This window comes from Triturus cristatus, chromosome 1_2 (genome assembly GCF_964204655.1).
Source record: "Triturus cristatus chromosome 1_2, aTriCri1.1, whole genome shotgun sequence".
Classification (NCBI taxonomy): domain Eukaryota; kingdom Metazoa; phylum Chordata; class Amphibia; order Caudata; family Salamandridae; genus Triturus; species Triturus cristatus.
Window position 1 is genome coordinate 229739198 of NC_140580.1, and position 17609 is coordinate 229756806.

General features: G+C 41.6%; 1 pseudogene; it reads right to left on the reverse strand.

Moving 5' to 3' along the window:
- The window catches only part of LOC146867093 (cytochrome c oxidase subunit 7A1, mitochondrial pseudogene), a 91625-nt pseudogene extending 75009 nt beyond the window's left edge, over nucleotides 1–16616 (reverse strand).
- Nucleotides 16617–17609: the final 993 nt, after the last annotated feature.

Consider the following 17609-nt stretch of genomic DNA (forward strand, 5'->3'; position numbering starts at 1 on the left):
TGGTTCTCTGGCTCTAAAGCAGCTCTGCTGACCTGGTTCTATGGCTCTAAAGCAGCTCTGCTGATTAGGTTATCTGGCTCTAGAGTAGCTCTGCTGACCTGGTTCCCTGGCTCTAAAGCAGCTCTGCTAACCTGGTTCTCTGGCTCTAAAGTAGCTCTGCTGGCCAGGTTCTCTGGCTCTAAAGCAGCTCTGCTGACCTGGTTCTCTCCCTCTAAAGCAGCTCTGCTGACCTGGTTTCTCTGGCTCTACAGCAGCTCTGCTGACCTGGTTCTCTGGCTCTAGAGCAGCTCTGCTGACCTAGTTCTTAGGCTCTAGAGCAGCTCTGCTGACCTGGTTCTCTGGCTCTACAGCAGCCCTGCTGACCTGGTTTTTTGCACTCACGATGCACGCACCCGACTTCACGAAAATATATTTAAAAATAATATACGTTTATTATAAGTACACATATATTATTTTGATGAATGTCTTACATAATCTCTTGCCTTAATATGTATATTAAAGACACATACATATCATTTTGGAACATACATTTTTTTTGCGGGAGTCGCGCACCCAGCGCTCCCCAGCACGTATATGATGTCACGGTGGACCCGCAACCGCGCAAACATCTCATACCATAATGGGCAAGTGTCGCGAATGCGCGGGAGCAGGAGTCGCAGACTGGTCGCCTACCAATCGCGCATATCACGTGATATTAAATGTATATGATGTAACTGAAAAACACTCAGCCGTCGCACACCATACTTTTCTAAAATGGCGGCTAGAATGCGCGCACCCACCGTGATGTGTACACTTTGAGTGCGCGACTCCGAAAAAAATTGGATTTTTTTTTAAAGAAAATAAAATAAATATAATAAAATAAAAAATGAAAACAAGAAAATTAATTAATATTTCAGTTTTAATTAAAAAAAAAGAATTTTGTGCAATTTTCAGAAAAATATATAATGTTATTTAATGAATAAAATATTTATAAATAAACAGTTAAAAAAATCAATACAAAAAAATAGATATAACTACTATCACACTTAAAAGTTAACATTTAAAAAACCTTAGAAATTCACAGAAAAAACCATAGGTTTCAGGGGTGTTATAGTTAGCTGCCCATTTCACTCATACAAAACCATAGAAATTTGTCTGTTATAGTTAGTTCTGCTAACTATAACTCACGTGCCCGCAATGCACTGCTGATGATTTCACATTTTGCATCATTCATGACATGGTCAGTGACATCACTGATGACATCACTGATGACATCTCAAATGCACTAGTATAACCTTTCATCACTCACTGTAAAATACAGAGTACCATATTTGAAACCATTGACACACCAATACCAGTTACTACATACCCACTCACTGATTCCAAAGTCTACACACACGACTACCCATTCAACAACAGAATCATCTATACATGCAGTCATTAATTAATAGAACACTATCAAATGCACGTGTACACATATATAGACATTGACACATCAGCAGTCATCTTAGTCGGTTATGCAGTCATCCTACTCACTCATGAAAAAAATGTATCGCATTTAAATTTACTCACTTACACAATTATCCAACAACACCTCATTTATTCAAATACATAGTAACTCACCGTTAATATGTTAAAAAAGCACCATTACAATTATACACTCATTCATATAGTTACTCTCACAATCACTGACTCTTACACATACTTATTTATATACACCAACTCTCACATACAATGCCTTTTATTTTTTTACTTTGTTGAAGATGTACAACTAAAACATATATTCGCTCACAAACACACAAATAAATACACTCAGTCACCCAAACAACTGTTTCCACATGCACTCTTAAACCCATACACCTAGTCAATCAACCATTCACACATCTATGCAGGAGTTACACACACCCCATCCAACCACACACAAACTCAGTGTCCCATACAAATACTCACCCAACTAATCAATAACTAATATACACACTCATGTAGTTAGTGACCAACTGATGCAGCATGTTATACAACAACAGAGACAGTGCTGCACACATTCACATAGTTTAGTTACTAATCCATGTATTAAGTGAGACACTTTTGATTACTCACTTAAAAAGACAGTCAGACAGCTACTAAATCCTCCATCCAGACAGTTATATATAGACTCAATCTTCAATACAGATTGGCATATATATAATACATATTTAAATTTCAAACTAAACCACATTCAGTGGATGATGTCATCAGTGATGTCATCAGTGATGTCATTTGAGATGTCATCAGTGATGTCATCAGTGATGTCACTGACCATGTCATGAATGATGCAATATGTGACATCATTAGCAGTGCATTGCGGGCACGTGAGTTATAGTTAGCAGAACTAACTATAACGGAGAAATTGCTATGGTTTTGTATGAGTGAAATGAGCAGCTAACTATAACACCCCTGAAACCTATGGTTTTTTTCTGTGAATTTCTAAGGTTTTTTAAATGCATTTTTCTAACTATAACATCTCTGAAACCTATGTTTTTTTCAGTGAATATATATATATATATAAGGGGATACAGCAGTAACATCCTCCTGCAAGCCCAGGAGAAGGCGGCTCTCAAACCTAAAGAAGACCTTCTTATTTCCAATAGGGGCACTAAGACACCTTTGACTAACAGTCCTGAAGATACCAATGTACCCCGTCTTATCACTGCGTTCAATAAGCAACACAACCAGCTTAGAAGGATAGTGAATAACAATTGGCCAATACTGAAAACAGATGCAGTATTGGCACCTAGATTACCATCTACATCCACTATCACTTTCAGACGGGCGTCTCGATGAGAAACCAGTTGGTTGTTAAGAATCCAGAAGTCACAACTAAAACGAGTTGGCTGCAGCCCATTAAATGTTTCTTTAAATGTGCATCCTGTAGGGCATGTAAATTTGGGGTAAACACCACTCACTACAACACTCCTTTCAGTCCTACACCAATACGAATTGGGGGACATTACACGTGCCGTACTGAATTTGCAGTGTACATTTTAACTTGCACCTGTGGTTTTAAGTACGTGGGTAGCACTAAACTGCAGGCATATGCCCGAATTTTACAGCACCTCAGGGCCATCGTTAATAATGATCCCACCTATCCCGTGGCCCGTCATTTTAGAGCAGTTCACAACAATGACTTAAACTGTCTCTCATACTTTGTGGTAGATGCCATCCCTAAATTAAAACATGGTGGAAATAGAGAGCGTATGTTGAGACAACTTGAGACTCGGTTCATTATTGAGCTAGATAGTAAGGCACCGCACGGGCTCAATACAACGGAGGATTTGCACAATTTCTTATGATCTCTTTTTGATTTGATTCTATCATAAGTGTTTACTTGCTTGATTTTCAAATTAACTTACTGCATTTTACTTAATGTGCAATCATCATTCTCTTTGTCTCCACACATATATTTCTATTTGGGCATTCTCTTGACCTCGCTTTTATTGTTATTTATTATTCACAACACCCATATGAATATTTGATACAATTTATCTATTTGGCATTGGATTCCATCATGATGCATTATTCAAATGTATGTGTTTTGCTGGCGCTATACATTTTGCACATTTATTGCTTATTTGCACATTTACTTGCACTATTTGCACTTTATAAATTCAATTTGCACTTTTAGGCATATGCACTTACATTTGAGTACACACACATAAAAAATAATAAATATAATAAATTAGATATTATTATCTGCATCGATAGAAATCCACCAGGCAAAACACCTTTAAATGGATTGACATACAACTTTATTGAATATACATATTCCCTGCTCTTTGGTCTTTATTGAAGTGACATCATTGTTTACAGGTCCTCAGATATATTCCCAGCAGTATTTGCACATTCAGTTTTAATTGTTTCTAGCTAGCTGGGATTTACCATATGTTATTCTGTAGGAGATCTGATCTGGGAGGCACATTAGCCTTTTACGATCCAACTTTGGTAACAAATTTGTCTCATGTGTTCTGAGTTTGTCAAGTCAACAGTATTTAGACTCTTTATTATGTGTAAAACTCAGATTGCAACATCGGTTATTTTATCGAATTTGTTTTGACATTTTTCATCTGCATTACGCAACTATCATGATTGTCATTTTTAAGTGCAGGGTAATGCATACGTAAATTTGTAGTATATCTTCTATGTCTTTCCATCATGTGATATGGGTGTCATCATTTTAAATTCTGTCACACGCAAAGTTAGCGTCATGTGATCAAGGCCGTTTTCCGGCCGAAACGCGTCATGGCAGACAAAAGGGAGCTATTAATACTATAAATAAATAAGTATTCACCGACGAAGTGGAGTTCGTGCATTCTTTTTCCTGTGAAAAGCTGACGAATGCTCTAAGTTCATATATATATATATATATATATATATATATATAGTGGCAGAAAGGAGGTTACTAACATTAATAATGACGTGAAATCACTATTAAAGAGCTTAGAGAAACTTTTACATACAGAACTTAATAAATGGTGGGAGAAAAAAATCCTTAGAAAAATACCCTGAAGTAAATAGAATCCCAAGGGGGTTAAGAATAATGATTGCACCAACTTTTGAAAACCCTATCCCTTTGATGATGAAAGAGTGGGCAACAAATAACCTAGAAGCTTCGATGAATATGGTGTCCATCCTAATCAAATATGCTGAAGTTGACAGGTTTGAAATCCTCAAGGAGAAAAATCAACAGCCTACTTGATATTCAGGAGAACAAAGAGCAGATCAAAAGAGGCAGAGAGGAAATAGATGTCTGTTGAAAGGAATTGGAGGACACCATTAAAGCACGCAAAATCTATAAATTCACTAGAGACAAGCATGACTATGAATCTGGGAGGATTTTTGTGTTTTCCAAAAAAGTTGACACTGTGAAAAGGCAAGCATTAGCCATCAAGCCCCCTTGGACAGTATCTACTGCAACCTCAGGCCCAGGACCATCTACTTTGTACTTGAGTTCAGAACTCAGCAGTAGTGATTCTGACATCAGTAGGGGTGCCAGTGGCCAAGACATCGTGCCCTCAAACTTTACACTTGGTGAGGAGCTCACTTTTTTACAATGGGACGGGCGCCAAATGCTACGACCTCGCAATCACCCCAAGAAACAAGGAGACGGAGGAACTGACGCAGAAAACAAAGGCGCAAACTCTGAAAACAGCAATGGCGGCAGGGGAGGTTACAAGAAGAAATGGTCTCACGATAACTGGTGCTGATAACACAGTGAGCAACCTCTCTGAAACGGTTCTATCTGCTTCTGAAATACAGTTGCTATCTCTAGGTTGATCATACTGCCCTCCTACCAGCTTCAAATATGTTCAACCGAGGGTGGACCTGTTCAAATTTATAAGAATGCTCACATTGCTGAAATTTTATGAGCTCAAGGGCACTTCAACAGTGTCACAGGTCCTAAACAACCTCCTTATACTTTCTCCACATTACAAGTCTCTGACATCAACACATTAAGAACTTTACAGTCCCTATCTAAGGAGGAAGAAATAACACCAGAGTCTTCTCAATGGGACATGGCATACATCGGCATCAGCAGTAATTCTGCTTCAGTGAGTCCCTTTCGTCCAACTTCCAGTTTCGTGCCTAGGATGCCCAAGGACGCCATAGATGTTTTCAATGATGTTGTCACTGAGGATCTAAAACAGTTAAATAGAAAGATCATGCGCAAGAAAACACGCAGGAAGTATCAGGATATACAATACTCTAAACTTGTGCATGAACTCAGGACCAACAAGAACTTGATTTTGAATCAGGCGGATAAGGGGGGCAATATTGCCCTGTGGCCTAGGGATCTATATTTACAATAGGCTGATCGCCACCTAAATGACATAGATTGCTACAGGAAACTTTACCCACTGAACTGGTACAATTAAGAGACACTGTGTATAAAGAGCTGGCTCAATGGAAGTTCAAGGGCCTCATAACTAAGCATGAAATCTGTTTCCTTAAGAACGAACACCCAATCACTCCAGTGTTTTTAATTCATCCCGAAGGTACACAAACAAGTTACACCGGTGCCAGGGAGACCGATCATTTTGGCTCAACTGAGTCTCCTTGAGCCTATGTCAAAGTACGTGGATTATTATCTACATGAATTCGTAGAGGGCCTCCCATCGTTCATAAAGGACACTGGCCACTTCCAGTACAAATTGCAATCTGTAAATTGGGATGATGACTGCTTATTCATCGTAATGGACATTTGTTCACTATATACCAGCATACATCATGTAGACGGTATTAACGCAGTCAAATATTATTTGGGCAGTAGAAGTATTCATCTAGATGAGCATAATCTGATGATTGTAACCATGATAGAAATGTGTCTCAGTAACAATTTTTTCCTCTTTAACAAAATGTTCTTTCAACAGCTATGGGGAGTTGCCATGGGGGCATGTTTCTCCTCAGCTATGCGTGTCTCCACGTTGGCTGGTGGGAGCAACATTTCTTCAAGGTCGACCACAGGGAGGCTTATGATGCACATGTCATCCATTGGTGGAGGTTTATTGACGATGTTTGTATCATATGGAGAGGATGTGAGGAATCTGCACATCAATTTGTTCAAAACATTAATGTCAACAATCTTAATTTGAATTTCACTGCGCACATTAGTAGTAGGTGTGTGCAGTTACTTGATGTGGAGTTATATGTAGAGGAGAACATTATCCAGAGCAGACTTCACAGGAAGAGCACTGCTGACAGTTCTGTGCTTCACGCCAGTAGTGCTCACCCACCCCACCTAATCCACAGTATTCCCTATGGGGACTTCCTACGCATTAGAAGAATTTGCAGTTCAGACGCGGATCTTGCCAAATGTCAGGCAGAAATTCTAGCCAGATTTCTACCCAGGGGTTATGAGCAGACTGAGCTCATACAGGCTTTGAACAGGGCTAACGAACAAGACAGAAAGGAATTTCTTCAGGGTCAAAAGGCCACCACTAATGTGAATCCAATAACTCCTAAGCAGTTTTCTGATACCCCTGATACAGTCAGACAGATAACTGCTTATAGCTGCCAGGAGGGAGAAATCAGGAAAATTATTTACAAACATTAGCCGATAGTGCTATCAGATCTAACACTATCTCGAATTGTGCCCAAACTTCCTACTCTCACATTTAGACGTGCACCCTCGATGAGGGATGCACTTGTCAAGAGCAGCCCTGAGATAATTGTTTTCGACAATTGGTTGTCTCCTAGGTCAGGATTTTTTAAGTGCAATACGTGCAGAGTGTGTAAGTTTGGTAAAAACATCACCGAGTACACCGCAGCATTTCATGACAGACCTACTAAAATCCAAGGGCATCTCACATGCCGTACAGAGTTCGCAGTGTATATTTTGGAATGCACTTGCCAACTCAAGTACGTAGGGAGTACTAAACTCCAGGTCTTTAAACGTATTCTGTAACACCTTCGTGCTGCAGTTAACTCAGATCCAAATTACCCAGTAGACAGGCACTTGAAACATGTCCATAACAACAATCTTAATGACCTTAGGTATTATGTGATTGGATCTGTACCCAAGTCCCTTTGTGGTGGAAATAGGGAGAAAGAGTTGCGCCGGTTGGAATCATACTTTATTGTTCTATTAAACACCTGCATGCCCAATAGTCTTAACACTAGTGAAGACCTTCACAACTTTTCGTGAATGAACTATGATTGATTTTACTGTCTAGGTTCACTTGCGCAGTCTCTCTCCAGTGTTCTAGGATGTTATTTTATTCCGTCCCTTATTTCCATGTATGGTACTGTATTTGGCACTGATGTATATACTCACATTGTATTTCTTGGTTTTGACCCTGGTTTTGACTCTTATTTTTACTCTGATTTTTCACTCTGGCTATTTATTCTGAAGCCCTAATTCACCATGCTGTCTTAGACATTGCCCATTAAGCACAATATGTCAGATTTTTGCCTCTTTGCATTCAACCGATGGGTATATCGTGCACTTGCACTTTAGTACTCAGAGATTCTAACTGATGCCGTATTACTGGCCAAAAATTTATTAAATGTATATTTTGCACATATTTAGCCTTTTTTGCACTATTTTGCACTTGCACTTTAAATCCATGCACTTTATGTGGGAGCTTGTATCATCTTGTTAACTCATGGGTTGTTAGGAAGTGAAAGCCCAATCTATGCTCCAGGACTGATGGAACTGTATTCAATACAGGAGATGACATGATTAACCACTATGTTTTTGATTAATTATGCATTATGCATTTAGCACTTTATTCATGTTTTTTTCCTGTATATAAAGTTTGTAGTACCAAGTTTTATACACTTATTTTATCAGTCATATATCTATTAGTGTTATTTCACGTTTAACCTGTATTTTATGTCTTCTGACATTCGGTTATATATGTGGTACATACATAGGAACTATCGGGCCACATTAAAGCGGGACACTGTGCGAGCGTGCAGTGGGCGCGCAGCAGGTGCGCCAAAGGCAAGCCCGTCTGCGCCCGTCAGCGTCCGGGAGGCGGCCGGGGCTGGAAGTGCTGCCGGTTTGCCATCAGAGCAGCCCATAAAGATCAGGTACAGCAGACATCACCTCCTTGATATCGGCAGCCGTATGCCTTGTAGGCCTCACTATCATTCATGTGGGAGTAATTCCTCCCCCGGCTGCAAGGATTGCAACTGGGTAGCCTCACCTAACCTGGGGATGCTTGATGTCATATCCTCACATAGGCCTCGGTAGGGGTATGCAGGCGAATACCTAAAGGCTTTTCTATTAAACACACGCTCCGCAAAAAAACATGAGCTCCAAATATATGATTTGTTAGCCGACCGCAATCCAGGTTTGGTGTTTCTGACGGAATCATGGTTAACTGAAGCTTCTAACCCCACCATCGCTAATGCCATCCCCCCAGGTTACCAGATTTTAAGGAAGGACTGTATTACGGGAAGGGGGGGTGGATTAGCTTTAAATTTTAGGAGCTCTCTCAGCTGTACTCCTTTACCGTTTCCGGATTTTGAAGGGGCAGAGAGCGGGGCTTCCTCTTGATCGTCTCTGCCCATTGCGGGGGTTTTGATTTATCGCCCTCCCGGCCCGGCGGGGTAATTCCTAGAGTCTATCCGCCACGTGTCTGCATTTATAGCGGCCAAATACAGTCAATGCCTGGTTCTGGGCGATTTCAGTATCAATATGGACAATGGTCTAGATCCAGAAACCATAAAACTGTACGAATCCCTAGATATTCTTAACCTAACCCCATATCTTAATCTTCCCACTCATGATAAAGGGCAAACCTTAGACCAGGTCTTTTCCTCAATCCGGATTGAAACTGAGGCTCCCCTGGCTTTAACCTGGTCGGATCACTACCTGATTAGTTTTAATATCAGCAGGGAACTAGACAAGCCATACCCTCTGGGAAAAACTCTCACCCGCAGTAATTTCAGACCCTTTCATCTGATTTCTCCTGAGGCAATACAGAGTGCTCTGCGCCAACATCCTATCCACTTCAGTAGTCAGATCGAGCGGGATGTGCTTTCCCGAGAGCACTGGCTTAATCGGCAGGCGATGGAACTCGGCCCCTCTACTATGAAGGCAGTCAAATTTACCAGAGCCTTTGCCCCCTGGTTTATGGATACACTAAAAAAAAAGCAAAAGCTTGTGTAAACATTTAAAAGAGTCAGGCGGAGGAACTATAGGCCATCGGACAATGCCATCTACAAGCAAGCATTAAAAGAACACTATAAGAAAGTTTGAGAGGAAAAAAATCTTTCCTCGCCACTAAAACTGAGCAGGCGGCAAACAAAAGTAGAGAACATTTTAATATTGTAAAAAGTTTCTTGTCTCCTTCATCTATTAGTCGCCCTTTCGTCCCCACGAGTGATTGGACCAAGTGTATGGCCAGCTTCTTCCATGGAAAAACTTTAAGCATTCAAGACTCTTTCGCTGGTCTTCCATCAGAGCTTGAGGAAGTTAGTAATCCACCCCCTGTTGCTTGTCGCAACACGGATTCCCATCTCTTGCAATTCCTGGAGATTGCCCTTGAACAATCTCTTCCACTTATGAAAAATCTTAAGTCAGGCCCAGCCTCAGATCCTTGACCAGCAAAAGTTCTGTCTTCCATAGCTGAAGTGATCAACCCAGTTGTTAACTCGATCTTAAACACAGCACTGCGGGTGGGGCTTATGCCACAAATATGGAAACATGCCAAAATCCTCCCTCTTTTAAAGAAACCCACGGCAGACCCTGAGGTCATTAGCAATTACAGGCCTATCTCCCTCCTGCCCTGTTTTCTCTAAGTTCCTGGAGAAATACGTGAACGAAGTTACCACGAAATATGTAGAGGACAACCTTCTCCTGCACCTGAGCCAATCTGGCTTTAGAGCCAACTTCAGCACGGAAACTGCCTTGTCAGAAGTCGCAGAGAAAATTAAAGCCACGTTGGACAGAGGAGGTAACGCGGTCTTGGTGTTGTTAGACCTTTCCGCTGCATTCGATACCGTTCCCCACAATAGACTTCTGCACAGACTTGAGGTGGGTGGGTTCGGAGGCATGGTATTGAAATGGTTTACATCCTTTCTAAGTAACCACTCTCAAACAGTCTGGTCACCAGCTTTCACTGCAGAAATCCTCCCCTTGAACATTGAGGTCACCTAAGGATCAATTCTGAGTCCCACTTTATTTAATCTGTACATGGCCCCCCTTGCCCTTCTCGCCGAAAAGCATGGCGCTAAAATAGTGTCATATGCGGACGACACTCATTTGTTGTTCACGTGCGAGAAGGGCTTTGAATTCAATGGGTCTAGGATAAATAACTGCCTCTCTGAGGTTTTTTCTTGGTTCATTCGTAACCACTTGAAGTGCAACTCTGATAAGTCAGAGATTATTTTCTTTCGTCCTCGTCCATTTGAAGCTTGGCATACCTGGTGGCCGCAGGACATGTCCCCCCCTCGTCTGAGGTCACTACTGTAAAAGATCTGGGGTCAAATTGGATGCTGCACTTTCCATGAAGGCGCAAGTCCAATCAGTGGCAGGCACCTGTTTTGGGATGCTGAGAATGCTGAAGAATTTTCTCCCCCTACTTCCAGTCTCCCGCCGGAAAACAGTTGGCCAGGTCCTCGTGATGTCGAGACTGGACTACGTAAATTCTTTGTACTTGGGACTTCCTGAGTACCTACTCGGACGACTACAGATTATTCAGAATATGGCGGCCAGGGCCATCTTTTTGACCATACCCAGGACGCATATGTCTCATCTCCTGTCTGCACTTCATTGGCTTCCGGTGCGAAAAAGAATTCACTTTAAAGCTCTAGTCCTGGTTTTCAAAACTTTACATAAGATTGGTGCCCCCTACTTAAGAGAAAGATTTCAGCCTTACATTCCTCCATGTACCTTGAGGTCCTCCTACCCAGCGCCTGATCTCGACTCCGAAGGTCAAGCTCTACCGGTTTGAGGGAAGATCTTTTCAAGCACTAGCATCTTGTCTTTGGAGCAGCCTTCCTCCCCCACTGCGACAGATCCCGGACCTCTTACACTTTTAGGCGGAATCTGAAGACGTGGCTTTTCCAGCTCTAGGTCTCTCCGTTTCTGTGGCTAGGGCGGATCTCTGTTGGTTGTTATGGTGGTCTTTTATCTCAGCGCGGGACACTCTTGGGAGTAGCTGCACGCTTTATACATTCCTGATAACATAACATGACATAACATAACACTAGTCTTTGCATTTCTGTGATGCTGATTTAATTTTACACGCAATAGAGCACTGCTTTTGAAACCCGAACACGCTGTGGTCCGTACGTATTTGTCCTGCTGGCATACCAGGAGTGTGAATTTCTCATATATATATATATATAAACTCAAAATGAGTATCCCTTATGCAGAGAATCTAAGAATGAAAAGAAATTGCAGTAAACCGGCTGCTCTGGGCCAGGCCCAGGGAGCCTTAACCCATAGATTCCTTCAGAGAGGATACAGGATGGACACATTAAATCAGGCAAAATTGAAAGTACAAAATATGGAAAGAAGTGCATTATTAAAACCAGATGCTAAAAAAGTGGAACAAAAGAGGAAGCATACTGAGAGTCAAATCCGCATGATTACAGGTTTCAGTGCTTACCAGGCTAGAGTGAGAGACAGCCTGAGTAGACATTGGCACCTTGTCAGACAGGACCCTATTCTTAAAGGGAAAATCTCTAGATATCCTTTGGTGACTTTCAATCGTGCTAAATCGATGAGAGATGATTTGTTTAAAACGAATATGGAAACCAAAAAAGGAGGTGGTTGGCTCAAAGTTAGCCCAGGTTTCCATAAATGTTTTAAGTGTAAAGCTTGTAGGCATGGCAAGAACACGCAACAAATAATATCCCCTCTTTTAAACAGCCCCTGGAAACTAAGAAAACCTCTTAATTGTAAAAGTGACTTTGTTGTTTACGTTTTGAAGTGCTCGTGCCCTAAGATGTATGTAGGTAGTACTATCCACATGGTCCACGTACGTATCCTGCAACATCTTAGGGCAATAAGTAACAATGATAAAAACTATGTAGTTGCTCGTCACATAAATGAAGTTCACAAGGGAAACACGAGTGAACTGGTGTACTTTGCTATTGATCAAGTTCCCAAAGATCAAAGAGGGGGCGACAGAGAAAGTAAACTAAGAAAATTGGAGTCAAAATATATACTCATGTTTAATACGAAAAGTCCTCACGGTATGAATGTTGAAGAAGACTTACATGTACATTTGAAATAGAGGTACCGTTATCAATTAGTTTTGGTTTTAATCTTTTCTGTTATTTTAACTTATATCAAGTCACAAATGATTGTTCCTTCTATGTGTTTTTATTTGTAAAAACATTGTCATAAGGAGAGTTTTTAGATACTGATAGAACTTCGATAAAAAGTTTTTGATGGATCTTTTATTAGTACTGTATTGCACTAGCACTTTATTGTGATAAGATTGCACATAATGAGGCACTTGCACTTTATTATAGCATTGTTCGCAACCAATGAAATTCCCCGTTATAGTTAGTGCAGGCAACTATAACTCACGCGACCACAATCCGCTGCTGATGACGTCAGATATTACATCACTGTATTTAGACACTTATTTACCCATGTCTTCTTCCATTCATCTTTAGCTATACATATATTTCATTTTTTTTTTTTTTCAGAAAGACACATATGTCATCAGTGATGTAATATCTGACGTCATCAGCAGCGGATTGCGGTCGCGTTAGTTATAGTTGCCTGCACTAACTATAACGGGGAATTTCATTGGTTTTTTACGAGGGAAATGCCCAGCTAACTATAACATGTGTGAAACCTATGGTTTTTTAAGTGAATTTGCAAGGTTTTTTAAATGCTAATTCCTAACTATAACGTGTGTGAAACCTATGGTTTTTTCAGTGAATTTGTACGGTTTTTTAAATGCTAAGTTATGTATTTATTAATATATTTTTTTAAACAAAACTTTTCCTCGGCACGCGCACGGTGCGCTTCGCGCACCGTGCGCCCACTTTACACAGTTCCTGCACCTTCGCGCGCCTCGCTCCTAGTTTTCGCAGTTAGGGCCGTGCACGCGCGATGGGCACGGAGCGCTTCGCCCCCAAGGGCCAAATACATTTTTTTTTTTTTGAAAAATCATGGAGTGCGCGCACGTTGCGCGAACTTCGCAGAATTTTTTCCGTTTGGGTAGTGCGCGCAAAGTGCGCGCACTCGTCGATTTTTTGACAAAAAAATAGAAACATTTTTTGCCCTTGCGGGTCCTTCTGGGACCCCCTGACCACGGCTAGGGGGTCAGGAACTGTCCACCCTGCCCCCTTATCCCATTCTCCACATTTGTTTATCACCCCCTCAGAGTGCGAGAGACAAAATGGCGACCGCAATCCTCTGCTGATGCTAATACTGTATTTAGACACTTATTTACCCATTTCTTCTTCCATTAATTTTTAGCTATACATATATTACAAATATTTATTTTTCAGAAAGACACATATGTCATCAGTGATGTAATATCTTACGTCATCAGCAGAGGATTGCGGTCGCGTGAGTTATAGTTGCCTGCACTAACTATAACGGGGCAATTTCAATGGTTTTTCACGAGTGAAATGCCCAGCTAACTATAACATGTGTGAAACCTATGGTTTTTTAAGTGAATTTGCAAGGTTTTTTAAATGCTGTGAAACCTATGGTTTTTTCAGTGAATTTGTACGGTTTTTTAAATGCTAAGTTATTTATTTATTTATTAATAATTTTTTTTAAGGTTTTTCACCGTGCGTGCAGCGTGCGCGCAGCGTGCGCTTTGCGCACCGTGCACGCGCTGTGGGTGCACGGTGCGCTTTGCGCACTGCGCGCCCACGTTACGTAGTTCACGGAATTTTTCCGTTTCTACTGTGCGTGCACGCTACGCGCACTCCGCGATTTTTCATAAAAAAATTAAAATACATTTTTGCCCTTGGGGGTCCTTCTGGGACCCCCTGACCAAGGCTAGGGGGTCAGGAACTGTCCACCCTGCCCCCTTTTCACGTTCTCCACCTTTGTTTTTCACCCCCTCAGAGTGCGAGAGACAAAATGGCGGCCGACACTTCCTGGTTTTGACCGATTCGAACGTTTACTAAGATCTAACAACCAATCAGAATCGCGCTCGCGCACAGCACCGTGCGCGTACGGTGCGCGCCTATAGATATATACATTGATTTAAATGCTATTTTCTCAGAAAATACTGAACAGATTTACACCAGACCTGCAAAAGGCACATCCTTGACTTGAGGACTACCTCTCTGCCAAATTTCAAGTAATTCTGTTCAGCCGTTCGGGCTGTAGCTCGGACTAAAGGTCCTATGGAAAAATGCATGGGGAAAACGCGTTTTGGGACCCCCCTTTTTCTCAGCCCCCGCTTGACGAATCCCCCCGAGACTTTCAGGGAAGGAGCGGAGCGGAGCACCCCACCTATTTTGAAAAATTCCCGAGGATTGGTCAATCGGCGCCAATAGCTCCACCAACATGCTAAGGATTTTGGTGAAATATGCCTGGTCGGACAGAGATAACATCAAAAAGGAGATTGGACGCATTAAGGAGGAATTAGACTCTAACCCAGAACAAGAATTAATCTGTAAATTTCTGGATGAAATGAAAAAGAGATTAAAACTGGTGGAAGAGGACATAAAAGCTAGGAAGCAAAGGAAACTCCATAGAGATTGTGGTGATTACGAATCAGGGAGAATCCTGACGCACAGTAGAAAATATGACCATCTTTACGAGAAGGATGCAAAAAAGAACGTACTAACAACCACAACGCCACCAACTGATCAGGAAGACGAGATCATCTATTCAAGCGATACGAACACAGAAGGCTCAGAAGCGACACCGCCGTCCGAAGGATCAACGTCGGAGGGGGAAACCACCACACGTCCAACTTCTTTTTTAGACGAATACCGGCTCATGAGACGGAGCCGCCAAACTTTGAAAACAAACCAGGAGAATCAGAGAGAAGCAACTCCAACGAGAAGGGGAAGGGGAAGAGGAAGAACAAGAGGACCAAGAGGAAGAGGCGGAAGAGGATCCTACAGAGGAGACAGAAAAGACTACGAATTGGAGCCAGTGGGAAGACAACAGACACGCTCCAAGACCAATTTATAATGGATGAGAACATGGTAAACCAAACTATTGTTAATCTCTCCATGAAAAGCATTAGTCTGAAAGACAAAAAGACTCTGTGTCTGGGACTCTCATTCTGTCCATCAACCCCTATGGATTATGTTAATGACAGAATTGACATTTTTAAATCTTGCAGGAAATTAAAACTTAAAAAATGGCACACATTGAAACCAACAAGAAACAGAGCTAGGGCCCAAATTGAGAGCTCTGTGCCAGAAGAGGAATTAACTATAGGGGATATTGACCTGTTAGTTGCCATGTATGAATTACAAAACAATGCAGGCAGCGGAGAGGCCAATATTGAGGCTCAACGCATTTTGAACGAAATGGAAATCAGGTGCGATGCATCTACCATTTCGGGCTTTAAACCCAAATCAACTTTTTTACCTACAATGAGCCACGACAACATCGATACTTTTCAAGAACAGGTGGGCCAGAACCTTTTGAAATTCAGGCAACAAAACTGGGCCAAGAAAATGCAAACCTTTAAACACAATCTTACCCTTGCACAGAGGAGGGCTGTACAAGAACTAGCCGAGGACGACAGTATTGTCATTCGACCCGCTGACAAGGGGGGCAATATTGTCATTCTATCTAGAGAAATGTACGTAGCAGAAGCCATAAGACAACTGAGTGACACCAGTACATACTCCAGATCTAACCGTGCAGACTATAATAACAGTATTGTACAGATCTGGGAGAAACTAGGTGATTGGAAGGATAGGGGTTTGATTGAATGGGAAGAGTTCTGTTATCTGAAGAAAGATTTCCCTATCCTCCCTGTTATGTACCTGCTTCCCAAAATACACAAGAATAAGGACAATCCCCCAGGTAGACCCATTATTTCTTCCAGAGGATGTGTCTTGGAAAATCTATCTCGCTATGCTGACCACTTCCTCAGGGAGTTTGTAATCACTCTCCCGTCATACGTCAAGGACACGAAGGATTTCTTGGCCAAAATACACGATCTAAGTTGGGAAGAAGATTTCTTATTGGTAACCATGGATGTTAATTCCCTCTACACCATCATTAATCACAAACAAGGTGTAGAAGCATGCGAGAGATTCCTCAAACGCAGACACATTAGATTCAGGGAACACACATTGATGATTCTGGAAATCATCAAACATTGTCTGAAGAATAACTTCTTCATGTTTGACAATGTGATCTACAAACAATCCCTCGGCACGGCGATGGGGACCAGCTTTGCACCCAGCTGTGCCAACCTCTTCTTGGGAGCATGGGAGGAGGACATCAGGAAGGAAACTAGGTTGCAGCACGACTTCACAAAAGTCATACTCTGGCTACGATACATTGACGACTTGTTTGTTATCTGGAAAGGTAGCAAACAAGAAGTCCATAACTTCATCACCAGACTCAATCAGAATAACAACAACTTAACCCTCACATACACTGCTAGTAACTTAAAGGTCGATTATCTCGACACTTGTGTAGAAATTGCGAACAATAGATTGACAACAGTGTTGTTTCGCAAACCCACAGCAGGTAACACTTTACTCCATGCTCTTAGCAGTCATCCTAACACACTGAAATGGAGCATCCCCTATGGGGAACTGCTCCGAGCTAAGAGAAATTGCAGTATAGAGGAAGGTTTTCAAAAGGAACAAACGATCATGATACAAAGATTCAAAGAAAGAGGATATCCCACGTGGGTACTGAAAAAAGCTATGGATAGGGTCAAAGAAATAGACAGAGACACAATTCTGGAGCTCTCCCCTGACTCCAACCCACAAAAAGACAATGAGAACGCAGAAACTAGGCTGATACTCACATATAATGGACATTCAGACCAAACAAAGAAAATGATCTCCCGTAATTGGAATCTCCTTAAAGGAGATCCTGTTATAGGTAAGATGATACCAACACATCCATCAATAAGCTACAGGAAGGGACGCAGCTTAAAAGATCTGTTAGTCCACAGTGAGTTACCAAGCAAGGCAAGAAGCAATAACATCGACCTACAAGGCTTCTACCC